Source organism: Cygnus olor, chromosome 13, assembly GCF_009769625.2.
Source record: "Cygnus olor isolate bCygOlo1 chromosome 13, bCygOlo1.pri.v2, whole genome shotgun sequence".
Lineage (NCBI taxonomy): Eukaryota > Metazoa > Chordata > Aves > Anseriformes > Anatidae > Cygnus > Cygnus olor.
In genome coordinates, this window is record NC_049181.1 from 7,109,349 (window position 1) to 7,126,338 (window position 16,990).

The 16,990-nt window shown below is 42.4% G+C and overlaps 1 long non-coding RNA gene across 2 annotated transcripts in view; it reads right to left on the reverse strand.

Annotated features, from left to right (window-relative positions):
- LOC121077075 overlaps positions 1-16,990 on the reverse strand; it is a 57,008-nt gene that overhangs the window by 7,124 nt on the left and 32,894 nt on the right. For both annotated transcript variants that reach the window (XR_005823885.1, XR_005823886.1), the window contains exon 2: positions 14,121-14,273. This is a non-coding gene — a long non-coding RNA (uncharacterized LOC121077075). The remainder of the gene's footprint in view (positions 1-14,120; positions 14,274-16,990) is intronic.

Here is a 16,990-nt window from a genome sequence, read left to right on the forward strand (position 1 = left end):
GAACAAAGTTTAGGCCTTTTTACAGATCCTTCTCTGTTAGCACTGCAAATGCCACATACCTTCCTAGCTTTGACAGTGAGATTTTAGCCTGTCCCAGAGCAGACTTTAGGTGCATTGGCTGCAAACTGCGTGGTAATTGCAAAGAGAGTGTGCAAACAAGCCGTAATTGAGAATGTCAGATATTCCCAACTGACTTAAATACAAACACCATCAGACTAGACATTCAGTGTATCCCTCATCTGCAGTAAACACTTCTCTTGCCCTACATATGGATGGTGACGGGGGCACAGAGTGTTCGCCACATGATGGTGGAGGAAATGTAAGCCAGCCAAAGCAGAGCCCTTCTGGAAATGCAGCCGCTTCACACTTGCACACCAGCCAGTGGAAGAAAGGTCTATTTTGTTGTTCCGACATTCTTGTTTATTGCTAAAATTCATTATGCTACCTTTCATAAATAGGATGCTAAAGGCTTGGGGAAAATCAATGCTAATAAGAACTAAGCAATATGGACATTGAACAAGAGCAAAGGGGCATTTTGCCTTTGATTAGGTCATTACCAATGCCCCTGCAGCATCAATATTTCTCTCTTAAATTGTTCATGAACAATAGCGTGCTTTGAAATGCATGGACAAAAAATATTTTTCTCTCAACAGGGAAAAATAATACATAATCTAGCTTTGGTTTAGTACCTTGATTTGGTATTTTTGTACGTAATTGGGACAGTGCAGTCCCTTGGCTAAATAATGCCTGCGACAGAGCAGTGAAACTGCAAAGGAGGGAACTGATGGCAGGTTTGGAATTTAAGATTTAGCCAATGTCCTAAACCTGAGAAAATCACTGGTGACTGTCCTGGGAGTTCAGAAATAAATGCATCTAAACCATTCCCGAACCTTGCAACCCCAGCCCAGCTGCAGCAGTCTTGTTGGCCTCACACAGCCCATAGCTGCAGAGGCCCAGGCCCACCATCAGCCCATGGGGCAAGGACTGAGATGCGCTCCTGTCTCACATCACTGCTGGTCTAGAACTGGAGGAATTCAGGTCAGTTCTTATCCAGCCTTTTTTCTTTCAAGAATAAATGTATCAATAAATAAAGAATTGGGTCTTGGCCCTAAAAACCCCCTATGGTGCCAAAGAGTATTTTTATGCTGGCATAGCTTTCGTCTAGCAATCAAACCAGGGCTGTACTGACCCTCCTCTGCCTGGACTAGAACCACTGCATTACAAATTGTCAGAGAGCAGTCACATTTCAAATATATCATTAATACCCGATGGGAAACAACTGTGCCACCATGCATTGTTAAAGTAGCTCCCCTCTCTATGAAATGAGGATGAGCCAGGCACACCATATTAAAAGCTAATTTCCTCGAAACCTACAGTAAATGCCATCCCTGCATCACTACTTGCCTTTTACATGGGAATCAGCAGATCCAGCATCACAGCTGACAACTTGTCCCTGCCACAGCCACACCAGTGCCTTGCCACTGCACACTTACCCCGTGTTGCACCAACGCAGCCATCTCATGCCTCTGCTCAGCCCCATGCTTCCCTCCACTCCCTGCAAATGAGGGGTAGCTTTCTGCAGGACTGTTTGCTGTCACTAGCATTATATACTGACAGGATAAATACCACGTGCAGACATTTTGTGGGTAAGCTGCAGAACAAGATTATCAGCATTTTCTCTACATCATTTTGAATTTAGTGATCTCCAGTTTGTGTTTGTTTGGTTGTTTTGTTTTGGTGTTTGTTTGCTTACTTGCTTGTTTTTAAAAGATTAAAATAGAGTTTGGCAACAAGTTTGGGCTAAAAAATGGTATTTTGATTGCGGGGGGGGTATTTGTGACAGCCTTGTTGCCCTTGACTAAGAAAGGAACACCAACCACAGCAGATGTGGCTTTAGTACTGGCAGGCTGCAGAGCACAATAAACGTAAACTGGTGTTTGTGTGCTCTGTCCCAGTGGGAACGGTCTGTACAGGCACAGGAAGGCACTGCTCCTTCCTAGGTTTTCCAGGATGGAGCCTGATGGATTTGGAAAAGACACCCACTGGCACAACAGGGTTTGTTATCGGCTCCTGAGAGCAGTCAGACATTGGCAATGAATGCCAATATGTGTAAATAAAATACATACAATTTGCACACTTTGTTCTAACCCAAGTAGAATCTTTATTAGCCATAAATGCAAATAATAATGATTTTAAAAATGTGTAATTTGTACATTTAGCTTTAACTGAAACAGAGACTTCAACCATTTTTATCCCTGACCACCCAGTGATCTCTAGCAGGGCTGTCTGGATGGCAGCCAAGTGAAAATTCACACTCATAAATGCGCTGTCCCACTTAAAATTGTCTGGTGGCAGTACCAGCTAGTCTCTGTAGGTGTCAAAACCGTGTGTCCAATTATAACTCCCCAACAATCACGACAAGGAGCAGGCAGATGGCTATCATATGCTGAAAGTATCATTTCTCCACTAAAGCACCATTTGTTTGCCCTGTCAAATTAAATATTTTCCTGTTTGATTTTGTGTGTAAGAGCGAATTAGGAAAACCTGTTGGTGCTGCAGACAAGTTCTGCGGCGCATTGGCAGGAGCAGCACGGGGTGCCCAGATGCCCGGGTGGTTATTAGCTGCAGCTGGCCTCTTGGCATGCTGCGGGGCACCTCGGCTGGCAGCCACCAGCGCACTGGAGGGGAGATTTCAGTGCCGAATGCATTCATGGGATTGTCTTGACCTCCTGTGCGACATCTCCACTGGGTCAAGAAGCCTGCAAGCGGCATTATTTGCTTTCCGGTATCAGGGCTCACACACTTTCAGTCTGTCACATCCACAAGGGGTATTAAATGTATATTCCTTTATGATTAGAGCTAAAATTATGAGTCCAGGTTAAAGCAGGCCTGCGTGGGTATTCAGAACAGTTCTTCCTTACTTTATCACTTGACTGCAAAAATATTTCAGTGGGGTTTGATCTCAGCTGGGATATGTGTGCTCTGATTTACGTGGCCATATCCAGGCCTGGAAGTGACTCGTTTATGTAAGTTTGCTAAATGCACTGCCTCAACAAGTATATATGCTCAACTGATAGATTAGTTACAATAATGTGCCCCGTGTGCACTTGCTTGAAACCTCCCTGCTTGAAGGGCTAGCAAGCTGGTGTTTTTGCAGATCTCAAGGAGAAGGAGAATTAGAGGAGGCAAAGCACATCCATGCCAGCTAGATCCAAAGGAAGCAGCTCCATTGCTCAACCAGTAAGTGTCCTGAAATGGTGTGATAGTATACTCCCAGTCCTTAGTTTTAAACACATACAAAAATTATTGCAATTATAATAAGCCATGTAAGAAACTAAAAACCATGTAATAAACATGTAAGAAAAAGTTATGCTAGAAAAATCTATGTATGCCTTCTTAGGCATGCAGTACAGGATTATGAGCAGTTATATCTACAAAGTTGATCTGATAAGTGAACATTTATTGGGAGTTTTTAGAAAGTGTCTACTTAGAGGAATTTCCTTACAAGAAACTACTTAATCATTTTACCTTTCACACAACTGTTAAATTGGCAACATAGTCCAAACAGAAATCATTTTGCTGTACTTCAGAGCTACCCGGATTTAATGAGTCTCTGGAGGTATAGGGATGGATTTTGCTGCCAACTACCATTCAGCCTAATATTGCAATGGAAACATCAAACTAGAAGAATTCAGCGTGTTCCTGCTGTCAGACTGCTATACGACAAAGTTAGCACTCATGAAAAGGGGACAAGACGCATCAAGAATATACAAGGGAAGGAACTCCAGCAGTGAGATCCAGGCCTACTTTCTCAGCTGAGTTAACTGAATGTTTTTCGTGCTTACTTGAAAATGTGAACATATAATAGCATGTTCAGTTCAGAATTTAAAAAATAACAAGCTCTGTTCAGAATGGAATAAAGGTCAAAGACAAAACCCAGCGCAGAGGCAGTGGGTGTTTGGAGCAGTAAACTATACCATGAAAACAAGAATGGGTACAGTGGTGCAGACCCTCCCTGTGCGAAGTAACATGTTTTAAAATTATTTTTATGACCTTAAAAAGCTGCTAGAAAGATTCATCCTCACATCAGAAAGACAAAATATGGTAACAAAGGCTCTGTGACACAGACTGCAGTCCCAGCTGCTGGTACATAACAGAAGACATTTAGTAGGCAGGGCTGCAAGAAGGTTGCAGCTTCATGAAACTACAGCATGGTCCCCTCTCTGAATGGCCTCATATATTAAGAGCTTCTTTCAAATCAACTTGATAAGTGTTAAAAAAGATGGAAAGCAGCTTAGTATGGGATATGAACATTCCTATTAGTGTAGCTCCACTTGAACAAGAAGTCATCCTTGTGAGGATGAGGTGTAGTGGCAGTACTAAAATCTAATCAAGAGAAAGATACTGTTCCTGTTATAGAGAGTGGACCCTCCCCCATTGCCATCTTCACAAAAAACTGCTAAATCAGTCATGAATTTCTGATCAAAAATCATGGTTCACCTTAGTCAGTGGTACTAGTACACTCAAACCACAATCACACTTTAATGAAGACTTTTTATTTCCCTCTGTCAAAGGCTGTCATTTAAGCATGTGCTTATCTTTTAAAAACGGAAAAAGAAATCAACAGGATGCAGTAATTAAGAGAGAAATGCAGGCTTATGCTTCAAATCTCTGACAGGAAGTGGAAGACTAAAGACAAAATTAACTGAATAATTTCCCAAGCTCAATATACATTTGATAATTATATCTAATAGAGAGAGTTATCCGCTGATTTTGCTCAACATCAAGAAACTGGAAAGTCATTAGAGAGAAGAGACTTGAGATAATCAGCTAAAAGCCTTTAGTTGGATTTTAGAAGTTCAGAGGAGAAAGTATGCTAATTTTTTTGCATCTTCAGAGGAACTTCAGAGAGTCCTCTCCTATCTGCAAGAGCTGCAAAATGAAGGCAGAAAACCATATGTACAAACTAGAGAACGAAGAGACACTAAGCCCCTTCCGAAACAGCTGCAAAACACAGCTGTCGTGTCTCAGGCTTTGAACCGGAGGCTCCAAGGGTGTCTGCCCCTTACCTTCCCCTCTCAGTGCCTGCATCCACATGCTGGCCAGGGGTGCTACCCTCCTCCCAACCTGGGATGCTCCATGGTCCCTAAATTAAACAAATACTCTGTGCACAGAGATGAGGACAACATACCCCTGTAAATCCTGCCTTGAACTGGAAGGAGCACTTTTCAGGTATCGTTCTGTCTCCAGACCTGACACTCCAGCCTCCCAAAGCCCATGTCCTTGCACGCTCTTGTGTGAAAGATCTCACAAATTGGTCTTATATTGACTCTGAGAATGCCCCAGCTGTGAGACCTGATGCCAGCCAGACTGCAAAGCACTGGTGTGATTGCACCTTCACATCCAGTGCTTGAGGTCTGCTTTTTCTACAAAGAACTTCTTGCCTGGGGCTGGTGAAAAGCACTTCTCTGGAAGAGGACTATGATGCCAACATCAGCTCAGCCTTACGAAACATAAATGTAAGCGGTGAATGAGAGCTGCAAGTGCTGTGATAAACGTCATTAATTCTAATCACTTTGATTCATTCATTTAAAAAAATTATACTTGGTTGACAAAGAATACCAGACTTTGTCAGCTGCTGCCCATCGGGGGACAGCTGAAAAATTGCCACTCAAGTCACCTTTCATTAAGAATCTCAGCTGATTTGTGAGAACAATTACAGTATGACTGCTGAAATCAATAAGTAAGTTTCAGAACAGACAGATAGATTTTATTTTCTTGCCCAGCTTCCATTTATAGAGACCAAATGAGGCTATCACTGGAAAATCTTATAAAGCCTAAGAGCCTCTTAGTTAGAATCTAGTTAAGAAGCTAAAATCCCCTGCTTCAGTTAGCCTCTTGCCTTGCCAGGGCAATACAGTGGTGTGTTCCTCAGTGTCTCACAAAGGGTTACCATTGAATGAAGTGTGTTTAAGAGATTCTGATTAAAGCCATTCATCTCAGATGAGATGGAACGGAGTCAAAATTAAATCCTGGGAACAATATAGGTATGGAGGGCAATCCGTAACAGGCAAAAATTAGGATCCATACACAGCAGCCTGCAAAGTCTAGGAACATACTTAGCAATTGCCCACTTTCTGTAGGGCTTAATACATTACAGGGAGAAGAGAAGCAAGTAAACCATCAATACACAGACCAAGACTTTCCTCACCCTCCTCAAACCATGAGAAATACAAGCTAATTCATGAATTAACCTCATGCCAATCAAACTTCATCACTTGTACCAAAAATCTCTTCCCTGAAACTCCTTGTGTGGGAAGTCCTGAACATGGTATGTTTGCTTTGCAACCCTGTGCTCCTGGAACCCTGAATTTTCCCTTGTGGCCACCCTGACCTGGCATTTGGGCTCCCCTAATCTATCCCTGTTTTCACTGATTCAGATGCATCATTGAGTGACTAGAGTTTATCAAGTCCCCCTTGCCTGTTGAGCATCTCAGCTCTTCATGAGTACAATTTTTCTCTGGCAAAGAGATATAACAGGACTTCTCTTGGCTGGCTATTGCATGGAGGTCAAACTAAGTCTCAATAATTTGAATTTGCAGGGCTAAAATGATGGAAATTGTAGCCAGTAATACAGGTGGGAGAATGTGTAAAACTTGGGTTATACTTCTGAATCTTAATATTCACAACAATGTTAATATAGAAGGGTGGATTCTTACTGGTTAGACCCCACCCCCCACCCCCCACCCCGGAATATATTATGTGAACAGAATATCAGAACGACCTTCCCCGATTCCTTTTAATTCTCTACTTCTGTGTGAAGCAATACACTTTTTAATTCCTTACATTTGGAATAATGATATTAATTCTAGCCAGCCAGTTGGGGTGGAGACACTTGCAGCTGGCAGCTCTGAAGTCATTGTAACATTGCTTCAGGCTGAGCCTTTTGCGGTCCAAGTACATGGTTGGAAATGGCACTTTTCCTAGAACATCTGCCTTGGCTTCTGTGCTGTCAAAAGCTGATGAAGGTGGGATAAGAACAGGTTTTCAAAGCATAAAAATTATTCCAGCTACAAACGTTCAGCAACAACAAAATGAATTCATGAATGAAATGTCATTTCTGCATCCAGGACTGTATTTCCAGGAAATTATCATTTAGCACGGTGTTTAAGCAGTCGTTAGCCAGCTTCTTGGGCAAATTCTGACCTCTGGTTTTGCTAACCCATGGTACCATTCTAAGGCTTCACTCAAGAGCAGACCTACATGATCTGAGCTGTAAGGAGTGAGGTTGAAACTTTCTCCTGGAAAACAACAGATTTTGTGTTATGGGCTGGAAATGACACAGGAGAAGAAAAACCTAGGTGTAGTCACTGAATAAAAGATGACTAAAAGACAGCAGTGTAAAGTGAACACATCAAGCACATTTATCTAATCATCCCACTGCAGGCAGGGTGGCAAAGCTTCCCCTGGAAAGCCTTGCAGCCCTCTAGCCCTCCTCTGCCTGGCTCTGGCTGTTATTTTGCTAATTTAAGCAGTTTTCAGCTGCCCCTCATGAAGTAAAATCCCCACTAGTGGCAAGGGGATTGGCCAGTTACAGACATCTGATGTTAGTGAAGTTTCAAGCTAAATCAGAGTAGAAGCCTAAACTCTTTTTCTTGCAATGAAAAGCAGGGAAAGCATTTGCTGTGAGAGGACTACAGGCTCACTCTGCGTAAAACTTTGAGTGCTTTTCCTGTCTCGGTCTCTGACTGCCCTCCTGCATCTCCAATTGAAAAAAAAAAAAAAAAAGGAAAAAAAAGGAAATGAGTGAAAGACAGAAAGAGTGTGAATAATCTTACACAGTCGGTTGAACCCACTCCTACAAACGTTTTGGTTCACCAAGAAAAGCACAAGGGAAGCTAGAACAGGCATTAAACAACAGATTCACTTTGCTAGCACAGTTTTAACAGAAAGATATACCCTGAAGACAGAAGGCCATGTCCTATTTGCAGAACACAGTTAGCTGAAAGGTATTTATTTTCCTTGGTTCTGTTCTTCATCTGCCCCTGAGGCAATAAATACATGTTCTGAAGACTGGTTTTATTCCCTCGCATGAATATCTATGTAAAAGCATATACTTGTGGTACTCTATTTTTCTGCAAAATGTAAGTGCTGAACCAAATTATGATCTATTTTTACTTAATCATGCAGGCATGTGTATAACACTGATAGAGCTACACACATCCATTCATCTCTATCTATAAATGGCAAGGCAGTCTCTGTCCTAATATGGGAGTCTGTACAGATATATTTTAAAATAAAGCCTGCAAGTCCCTATTTTTTTACTGCCAAGGATTTCTTGTGTGTCATCTTAGTGCCCTAAGTGGATTTCAAACACAGGATAGGATTTTTCTATCATCTCCCACTCTTTTTACTATAAAAGAACTGCTGGAAAAGCCACACTCTGCAGAGGTTTTTAATTGCAGCCAGATTTCTTAGCACGGCCCATCTGTACCTGCAGCCATCGGGCTTCTGCTGCTGCTGTCACTAATAAGACACACAGGAAAACAAAGCTGTAGGGAAGAGGCCTCTACTGACTTTACCAGTGAGCGATAACAACCTCAACCTGTTTGTGACTCCTTTTTTTCCACTTTCCTCGTCATACTGCAGAAATATCTGTATCTCTGCCTGCAAGGAGAGGTCTCAGCACCCACCATGTATCTTTGTGATGCCTCAGTTTGGGAATCCCTGCCCAAGCTCTAGCATGCAACGCACCATCTACCTCTGGCACTGCTGCCAAGGCAGAGGTCAAATGCTGCTGGGCAAAGAGACACCAGGGCTGCAGTCAGAGAGACCTTGGTATATGCAGTATTTACTGCCGTGACTTTTTTCACAACCTGCAAGCATCCGGCTTAGTCTAGAGCTGACCAGTGCTGGTGGTCAGTGGGGTCACTGGCCCATTAGCACTTAGGGCAACCCAACACCAAGGCTTCAGGCCAGTCAGCGCTGTGGAACAGGCGCAGCTACAAAGCAATTGCTGCTTGAGTTGCAGTGACCACCCCTAACACTGAAACTATGGCTGTGCTGTGTATGAAGCAGTGCACAGTTATGCAGCGCAGTGATCAGCTTTAATCTGTAAATCAAAGCATGAGGGTATGAGCTATTGTCCAAGCTAGACAGAGTAATGGTTTTCTAAGTGAGAATTGAGAAAAAATACTAGTTTCTTAATACATGCCAGGAGACGGATGAAAAAAAGAAGACATTTCACTTGTTATATAGACACATCCATTTCTTCATACTCAGACAGGACTCCTTTAGTTTTGTGCTAGACCTAATTAGATTTTAAATGAGATTCCAGCACCTATAATAGCTTATTCTGATTGTTCTTTTTATATCATACAGGCACTGAATATTCATCGTGTTCATGTGATTAAGTACCAAATCAATAGATATGACTAGTGGACCTGTTAGAATTTATGCTTTGCTTTATAAATACAAAGAATAAAGTCATATCTGATGCACAGTTCAGCCTCTCTCTTTGAAGAGTTGCTGTGATTGACGTGGCTGGTGATCACAATGAAAATGGGGGAGAATGAGTAATTTAATGAATTTTCTGCATTTAGGATAAAACCAAAAGGGATTGTTACAGTATGGAATGAGGAGTATCCAAGGTATTATCATGGAGAAAGAAAAATGTAACTTGAAAAAAAAAAAAAAACCAAGGGTCACTGCTCCTGAAGCTGCAAATTCTTGAACCTCTCCCGTGCCCATAGGATCCCAGGTAGCAGAAAGGAAAGGACCACAGCTGTTAGCCTGATATTGCCCTCAGAAAATGGTGCTTATGAAAAATAAGTCAGTAGAGAAAGGATGAAACGATTATTTTTCCAAGTGTAAATTACATGTCTTCACCCATGTAAAACAAACAAACAAACAAACAAAAACATTTTATTACCAGCCCCCACTTCTTCACAAATAAACCAGAGCCTCCCTGTTTATAAAATACTGCCTGAGCTATTATGTCTGTCTTGCAGCACAGTTAATTAGCTTGTGCTTAGCGCTGCCGGCTGCATGGCCTCCAGCTTCCAATCTAGCCATTTGGATTAAACTTTAGATGTGTACTTGCAGTTCAGAGACAAAATGTCGATAACAATAATTAATACACTTAAATTACTGCTCCTGTTCAAAGTCAGGTGATCTGAATTGAAGGACTACACCAAAGCAACAACAAATTCTATGTTAACTCTAAAGAAGGTATATGGGACAACAAGGAAACACAAGCATTATGTCCATGGTAATCTAGGCATGATTTAGTTACCCTGATTTGCTTTTTAATACATATTTTCCTTGTCCACAGACTATGGTTACTACTCCTGTCATGTCTACTCCACCGTGATTTCAGCAGTGTGTTTACTGTCTTCATCCAGTTGTACTCTTAGTTTTCACCAGACAATTTTTCATGATGTTTTCCTTTGATTAGATATTGTGAATTTCATTTTCAAATACAACTGGAAGATTTGGCTTCCACTTGGAGTACTCAAAAATTATATAATTTCTTTTGTTATCATGTTATGGAGAGCAAGTGCCTTCCGTGCCCCTTGAGAAAGACATTGTCTCATGTTTGCACAATATCCAGCATAACCTGGATCTGATCTACAGATCAGATCATTATAGCATGACCACACAGGAATAAATGCATTTTAATGTGGCTTGATTGGGAAAATCAGATTAACATAAGCAGTCTGGATTTTGTTGAATGCCAAAGAGCATTCATGCAGTAAGGGAAACACAGCACAAGGAATCTTGTCAAACACTCACTTTAAATCCCCTGTAGAACGTGAGACGCGTATTATTTCAAACCTGTGGGGATGATTTATGCAACCCAAAATTTTCCCTAAAGGATAAGTTCTGGAGTATTTTTCATTACTGCATAGACACCGGTCTCCCCTAAATTGCAGTTACATGCTGTTTCCCTTTTAATTACCTTTTCAAACAGCTCATAAATCTTGGAGAAAAGATTCCAAGAAGGCCTGTGTTTCTGGGTCTGAAAAAGCATCCACCAAAATCAGTAAGAGCTTTTTGAGTGACTTTGGGTTCTGGATTAAGTGCTGGGCCAAGACTAACTGTGCTTTTACTAATCACAGTCAGAATAACATCATCATAAGACAGGGTAAGAAATGCAATTCCATCAAACTAAAACAACCAAACAACAATCCAGTCTTCTGTTCATGACAATTCTCTAAATTACTAAAGCTACTTCAGCCTGTTGGCATGACATAGAGAAACAGGGACAAAATATTCAGGGGGGTGTTAGGGGAAGAGATCGGGGTGCAATCTGAAAGTTATTCACTTTTTCTGGTCTTTGAATAGAGACAGGTTGGAAGTGGAAAAAATACATTATCCCTCAAGCAGGGTAGTTGACAGAGCTGAAACTCAGATACTCTGGTATAACACAGTACCAAAGCACTGTGGGTCAACACTCCACCTGTAGCTTGCACTGCTGTATCTAGTGCTTGCATTTCCAATCTTTATTTATGCAAGGGGGTAGAGACTTGTTGCCCCTTCTTTCAGCAATTTCTCTTGTCCGAAAGTCCAGATGACACTAGAAGTCCCATTATACCTTGGGAAGCATGCATATGCAGAGCAATGCGCTGAGCAAGCTGCAAGGTCTACTACACGCAGCAGTGACCCAGTCTCACCCCAAGATCCTGGTAGTATCACATGCAGAATTAAGCAGATTGCTTTAAAATCAAGAGCAGAACTTATTTAGAAGCTACCAATGAGTCATACATACCTATAGTGGAGTTTACTAACTAAGCTTATGCAGCTGACTGCTGTATTTAAAACCACTAAGGCATCTATCTGTGCTACTAAAATCTCCCTCAAGAGACATGGCCAAGCCTTCTGGTAATGTTTCTTCATGCCCATGCAGGGAGATCTGTTTGCTGGGACTCCTGCTGGCTGGCAGCACGTTCCCCAGCAGCTCACTCATTCACATGCAGTAGCACAAACCCCAGATGCATAAAACCCTGCTTTAACAGTGGTTCACCTCTCCCTTTTCCACAGCCCTTAAAAGCCACAGCAGAATTAATATGATAGGGGAAAAAAAAAGAATGTCTCCCACAAGGCAATACTATAAGACAAGTATATAACAGACATTTACAGAAAGAGGGGACCAAGTCAGATTCTACCAGGTAATTGAAAGAGGCATTATTCTCTCTAAAATCAAAATCTCTGGTTTTCTGTGGGAAAGTAACACTTCTTCCAAAGGGCAGAATTAGGAGTGCTCAAATAACACAGCCAGTTCTGCAGTGTGCAAAGTATCACATTAAACCAGTGATTCCCAAATACACTGCATCTACACAGCAGCAGCCTCACACCTGATCTGGATCAGAAGGCATGTGTTTTCTTCACCTGCATCCCCCCCCTTCACCAAGGCATGCGTGTCACTGCCAAAAGAGGCAACCCTCACCTAAGCAGTTACATCACCAGTGTCACTGACCCAGAAGCATGTCACAACCCACAGCACCAGAGCTTGCCTGGGATTCAATTATCCACCAGGGACAGAAAGAAAAAGGTAGAATATATGCCTCCGTAATGCCCAGTGCCTGCTGGGCTGGTTACTCTCCAAAGTAGAATTCTCTGTCATTGCAGTGTAACAAAATATGACATTTCTAGATCCTTAAAATTACGACTCTGCTCTATTTCATTACTAATCCCTGCAAAGGCTGTAGCAAATGCTCTTGTCCTGGAAAAAGTCATGGGGAATAGTCTGGTTCCTGCCCTACATTCTGACTGTCAGGTCTGGAAGTCATTCTTCCCCTTCATTTACAGACCTCTTTTCCTAGAACATTTTTATGTGATTTTTTCCATGAATTCCACATGGGTTTTCAGCATATTCAATCCTGCTGTCTCCTCCGCCAGCCCAGTTCCATCTCTGGACTGCCTGTGTGCCTCTTCCAAATGGAATTTTGATTAATCTGGGATTGAGCAGCCCTGGCCATCTGCTGCCATCAGAAGAGGGATGAGACAGTGCACCATAAGTGATCACTTCTCTGGTGCCCCTGAAGGAACACTGAGGGGTCAGACAAGCAGTCTTTACTCAGACTTGCCCTCCAGGTTTCACCCCTCCATCTGGACACTTCACGATTTCAGTATTCCTGCAAAATGTCTACTTCCAACAATTAGTGTGGAGTGTGTGGGGTCTGCTCCATTTATATGCTCCACTACTATAGAAAAGCCTTGCTTTTATTGATGAATCTGACACTCCAGGCAGGATAGTAATTACTTATAGAATCCTGTTCCAACTCCCACTGATGCATCTATTTCTGGAAGATGCTTAGTCTTGTTGTTTAATTCCCTGTCTTCAGATAAGTTAGTGTGAAATTTTAACTACATAAGCTACTTTTACCTAGAGATCTAGACTGTGTATCTTTTGCTGGTAAAAACTGATGCAATTCCATTTTCTCATCAGTTAGTATCAGCTGAGGATCTGGCCTCTTAATACAATGTTAAATTATGCTTTCGTAAGCTATTAACTTTTATGCCATATTCACAGTGCTCCTACTGTTAAACATCTTGGAGATGATGATCAACTGGAGTCCAGTGAGCCAAGTCTTCCGTGGGTGACAATAGGAAAATGGCTGGAGGAAGACCATGCAAGGACAGGAGAGGGGGATAGGTGACAACATGGTTGGAATAAACAACCAATAAGACAAAAAAGCTCCCACAGTTACCCTGAGAAAAATCAAGCAAGAGCAACAGAGTTGGGATTAGATGTTGTTAATTTTCCTTCAGACTTTTATGGTCCCACATTAAATTCAACATGGTCTGGTTATCACTTTGAGCAATGAAGCTATTAAATACACCAAGCTGATAGGAGCAGCTTATGAGCTTGGGCCTTTGTGGTGAAAGAACTTCTTTTAAGTCTGGCTGGGTTTTCTAATCACACTTTCTGAGCCTGCATGTTTGGGGAAATTAGCACTTTGAGGCAGTAGTCTGTATTCCCAGACAAGGCTGATTTTGTTCCAGTAACTCTGATGTTTGCCAGTTTAAGTTTAATGACATTAGGTCTCGCACAGTGAAAACCTTCCTGTCTTTAGCAAAGTGCTAATTATAAATGGGATGTCTCAAGTGATGCTTACCTCTATTGTTACGTTTCACAGAGTATTTCCCTGAAGAGCCTCGGAGTTGGCTCATGTTCCCAGCTCTGCTGTTGATCCACAGGGTCCTCGACTACCCGTGGGGTATCTTTGGACGACAATATCTTTTGGACAAGCAGCTCCGCTTCTGGGGACCTGCAAAAAAAAACTGGTGAGAGGCAGTCCCAACCCAGGCTGGAGCTTGTGCTGTGGGCTCAATATTAGTGTCTTGTGGCTGTTACACACTGCCCACCTCTCCTCCCCCCACCAGAGATCACTTATTTTTTCCCTAAATATTTCAGATTTCATGCTAGAGACACAGCAAGAGTAGTTAGCTGGTGCAAGCAGGAACTTGAGCACAAACAGGGACTCACTGCTGGAATCCCAGAAAATAGCCCAGGAGCCTATATGCAATTTGCACAGGTGTTATCCTGCTAGCACTGGCAGCCCAGCCCAGCATCCAGAACCCCCAACTACCTCCCTGTTTGGCTGCAAAGCCCCGTCAGCAGCAGCAAGCCACAGTCTCACCATCACACCTGATGTTATGCTGCACAGCCAGGGTGCACCAGGGCTTTGGGATAGGCTGAATTGTTCAGGCTCCCTTGGAAGTTAACAGGGAGAAATGCGTGGGCAGAAAGACCCACCAGAAGAGCTGATTTCCTCCTGCAGGCTACCAAGGAAACTAGATTTTAGCTACTTTGGATGAAACTAATGCCCAATGCATTCTTGCTGGAGCAGACTGAATTTTGAACTCAAGTTTGTGCTTGACCTGCAAGTGACCGTGAAGAGCACAGTGACAGAAAGACTGGAGAGTATGACAACTCTGAAACCGCTGCTTTATCTGCTTGACCTTTGCTTTCTAGAATCTTCTCTTGGGGCTGCGGACGGACCTGCTGCCGAGCCATGCCCAGAAATAGGGCACTTATCTCAGCAGGGCTGCTCTCACCTTCTGGAGGTGAGCTGCAGGGTCAGCACAGCCTCTCCCTTTCGATAGGCAAGTTTTCTTATCAAAAAAATGCTTTGCACTAAGAAGTTCCAGAAAATTCATTTCAATTTGATTTAGATATGGTGCTTTCTCTTTTTTTCAATGTGAAACATTTAATGCAGGTTTCTTGATGGTGCCTTTTCAGCTGAGCTGTGCTGTAGAGGAAAAATACATAAGTCCCATCTACAAAAAGATGCTGCACTCACTTTCCTCCTTCTATGGGTTTTCTGCAAGCAGGTAAGTGCAAAGAGTGGGTGCACAGTACAGCACATGGTACGGATGACAGCTGCTTCCTTGGTTGACTTCTGTTTATACATCTGCAGTCCCATACTTAGGTTAAACCACCAAGTTTCCTTTGCTTCCCTGAATAAAGGAAGATAAGAGCACTGCTGCTCTCATTTTCCTTATCTCATAAGTGTCCTCCTTGCTTTCCTGAGCAATCTCTAAACTGGCTTGGGCACGCTGATGGCAGGAGGCAATGGGGCAAGAAGGCAGTGTGTGTTTGCAGAGAGGAGGGCGTACTTGCTGCGGGCCCACTCTTACCAGGCAGAGATTTTTCCCAGTTATGAGAAATAGATTTTTTTTGCTGTTGTTTTCTTTTCTGTGGTTATTGCTAGATTTCAAGTATTGCATATTTGCTCAATTGGTAGGTTTGTATCTGCTTTGGGGGTACAAACTATACCTGTTTTGTGATCTACACTTCACTACACAAGCAGCAATACATTAATTGTACAGAGAAAATGTTTTCCTCTGACATGTGAAATTAATTTATTTATTGGTAAGAATCAAAACAAGCCACTTTGAAGTGGAAATATTATTGTGCCCTTTAGATTTTACTTTGATGAAGCCTACAATACCATTCCTGTTAGCCATCTGTTTAAATCTTAATTAAATGGTGTTTCCATACGAAAAACAGTCACATCATCCTCTCTAATGTAAGGTTCTATAATTGTTCCAAAACAGAAATACAAAGCTTTAAAAATTGTCTTCTCTGTCAACAGGATTTGTTGTAGGTTGTAAATTATTTTTAGTTTTGAGTCCTAGCAAGAAAGCATCAGTTGTAATGGCGTTTCATACATTTGCTATAAAAGCTTTCCACACCACAAAGATCTGCAAAGATGAATTGTTCTTTCTTTGATGAGTGGGTGATTTCAAATGATTTATTTATTTATTTACATCTTCCCAGAAGCAGAAAGAATGCTTAGCAATTGAGCCAGTTTCTTCAACTTTTCTCAAATGTCACTCTAACAACAGAGCAGCTCTTGCCATCCCAGCATGCCCGTGTATAGTACTGGCTGTTAGAGAGAACAACCAAGGGAAATCAAATATGCTTAAATGGGGCATTAATCTGTCTGTCCCCAGTCATCGTGGAGGAGTAGGGGCTGGCTGGTAGTTTGGCCATACTGGAGGGGATGACAGAAATGCTCCCTTCATCTTGTCCAGTGAAGTACAGCCAGACTGGTACACCCAGCCTCATGCTGGAGTGGGGGTGGAAATGTAGGGGGACGTATGCCTCCCCTTCCCAACAGATCTCCCCTTTCCTACAAGTCTTCCCACCGTGCCCTGCTGAACTGAGGAGCTGTGCCCTCAGCAAGGGCAGCCCAGGGCTCAGGTCACTGCAAATGATGTGGTCAGCAGTACTATGGCTACATCCATGAGCACGGCACCTCCAGGGCTAAAAACCCCTTAGAAAGCATTGCACTTCAGGCAGAATATCTCCTCAGGTCTTGGGCTGACTATTTTAATATTCATACATTCGTTGGCAAGTCCTATCAATGACTATTTTCAGTCATCTTAATTCATCTGCTTAAGCCTGCCTCCCACAAGGATTCAGACCTTTAGGGACCTCTCCAGCAGAGGTGTGGAGGAAGCATTTTGGCTAACTTAA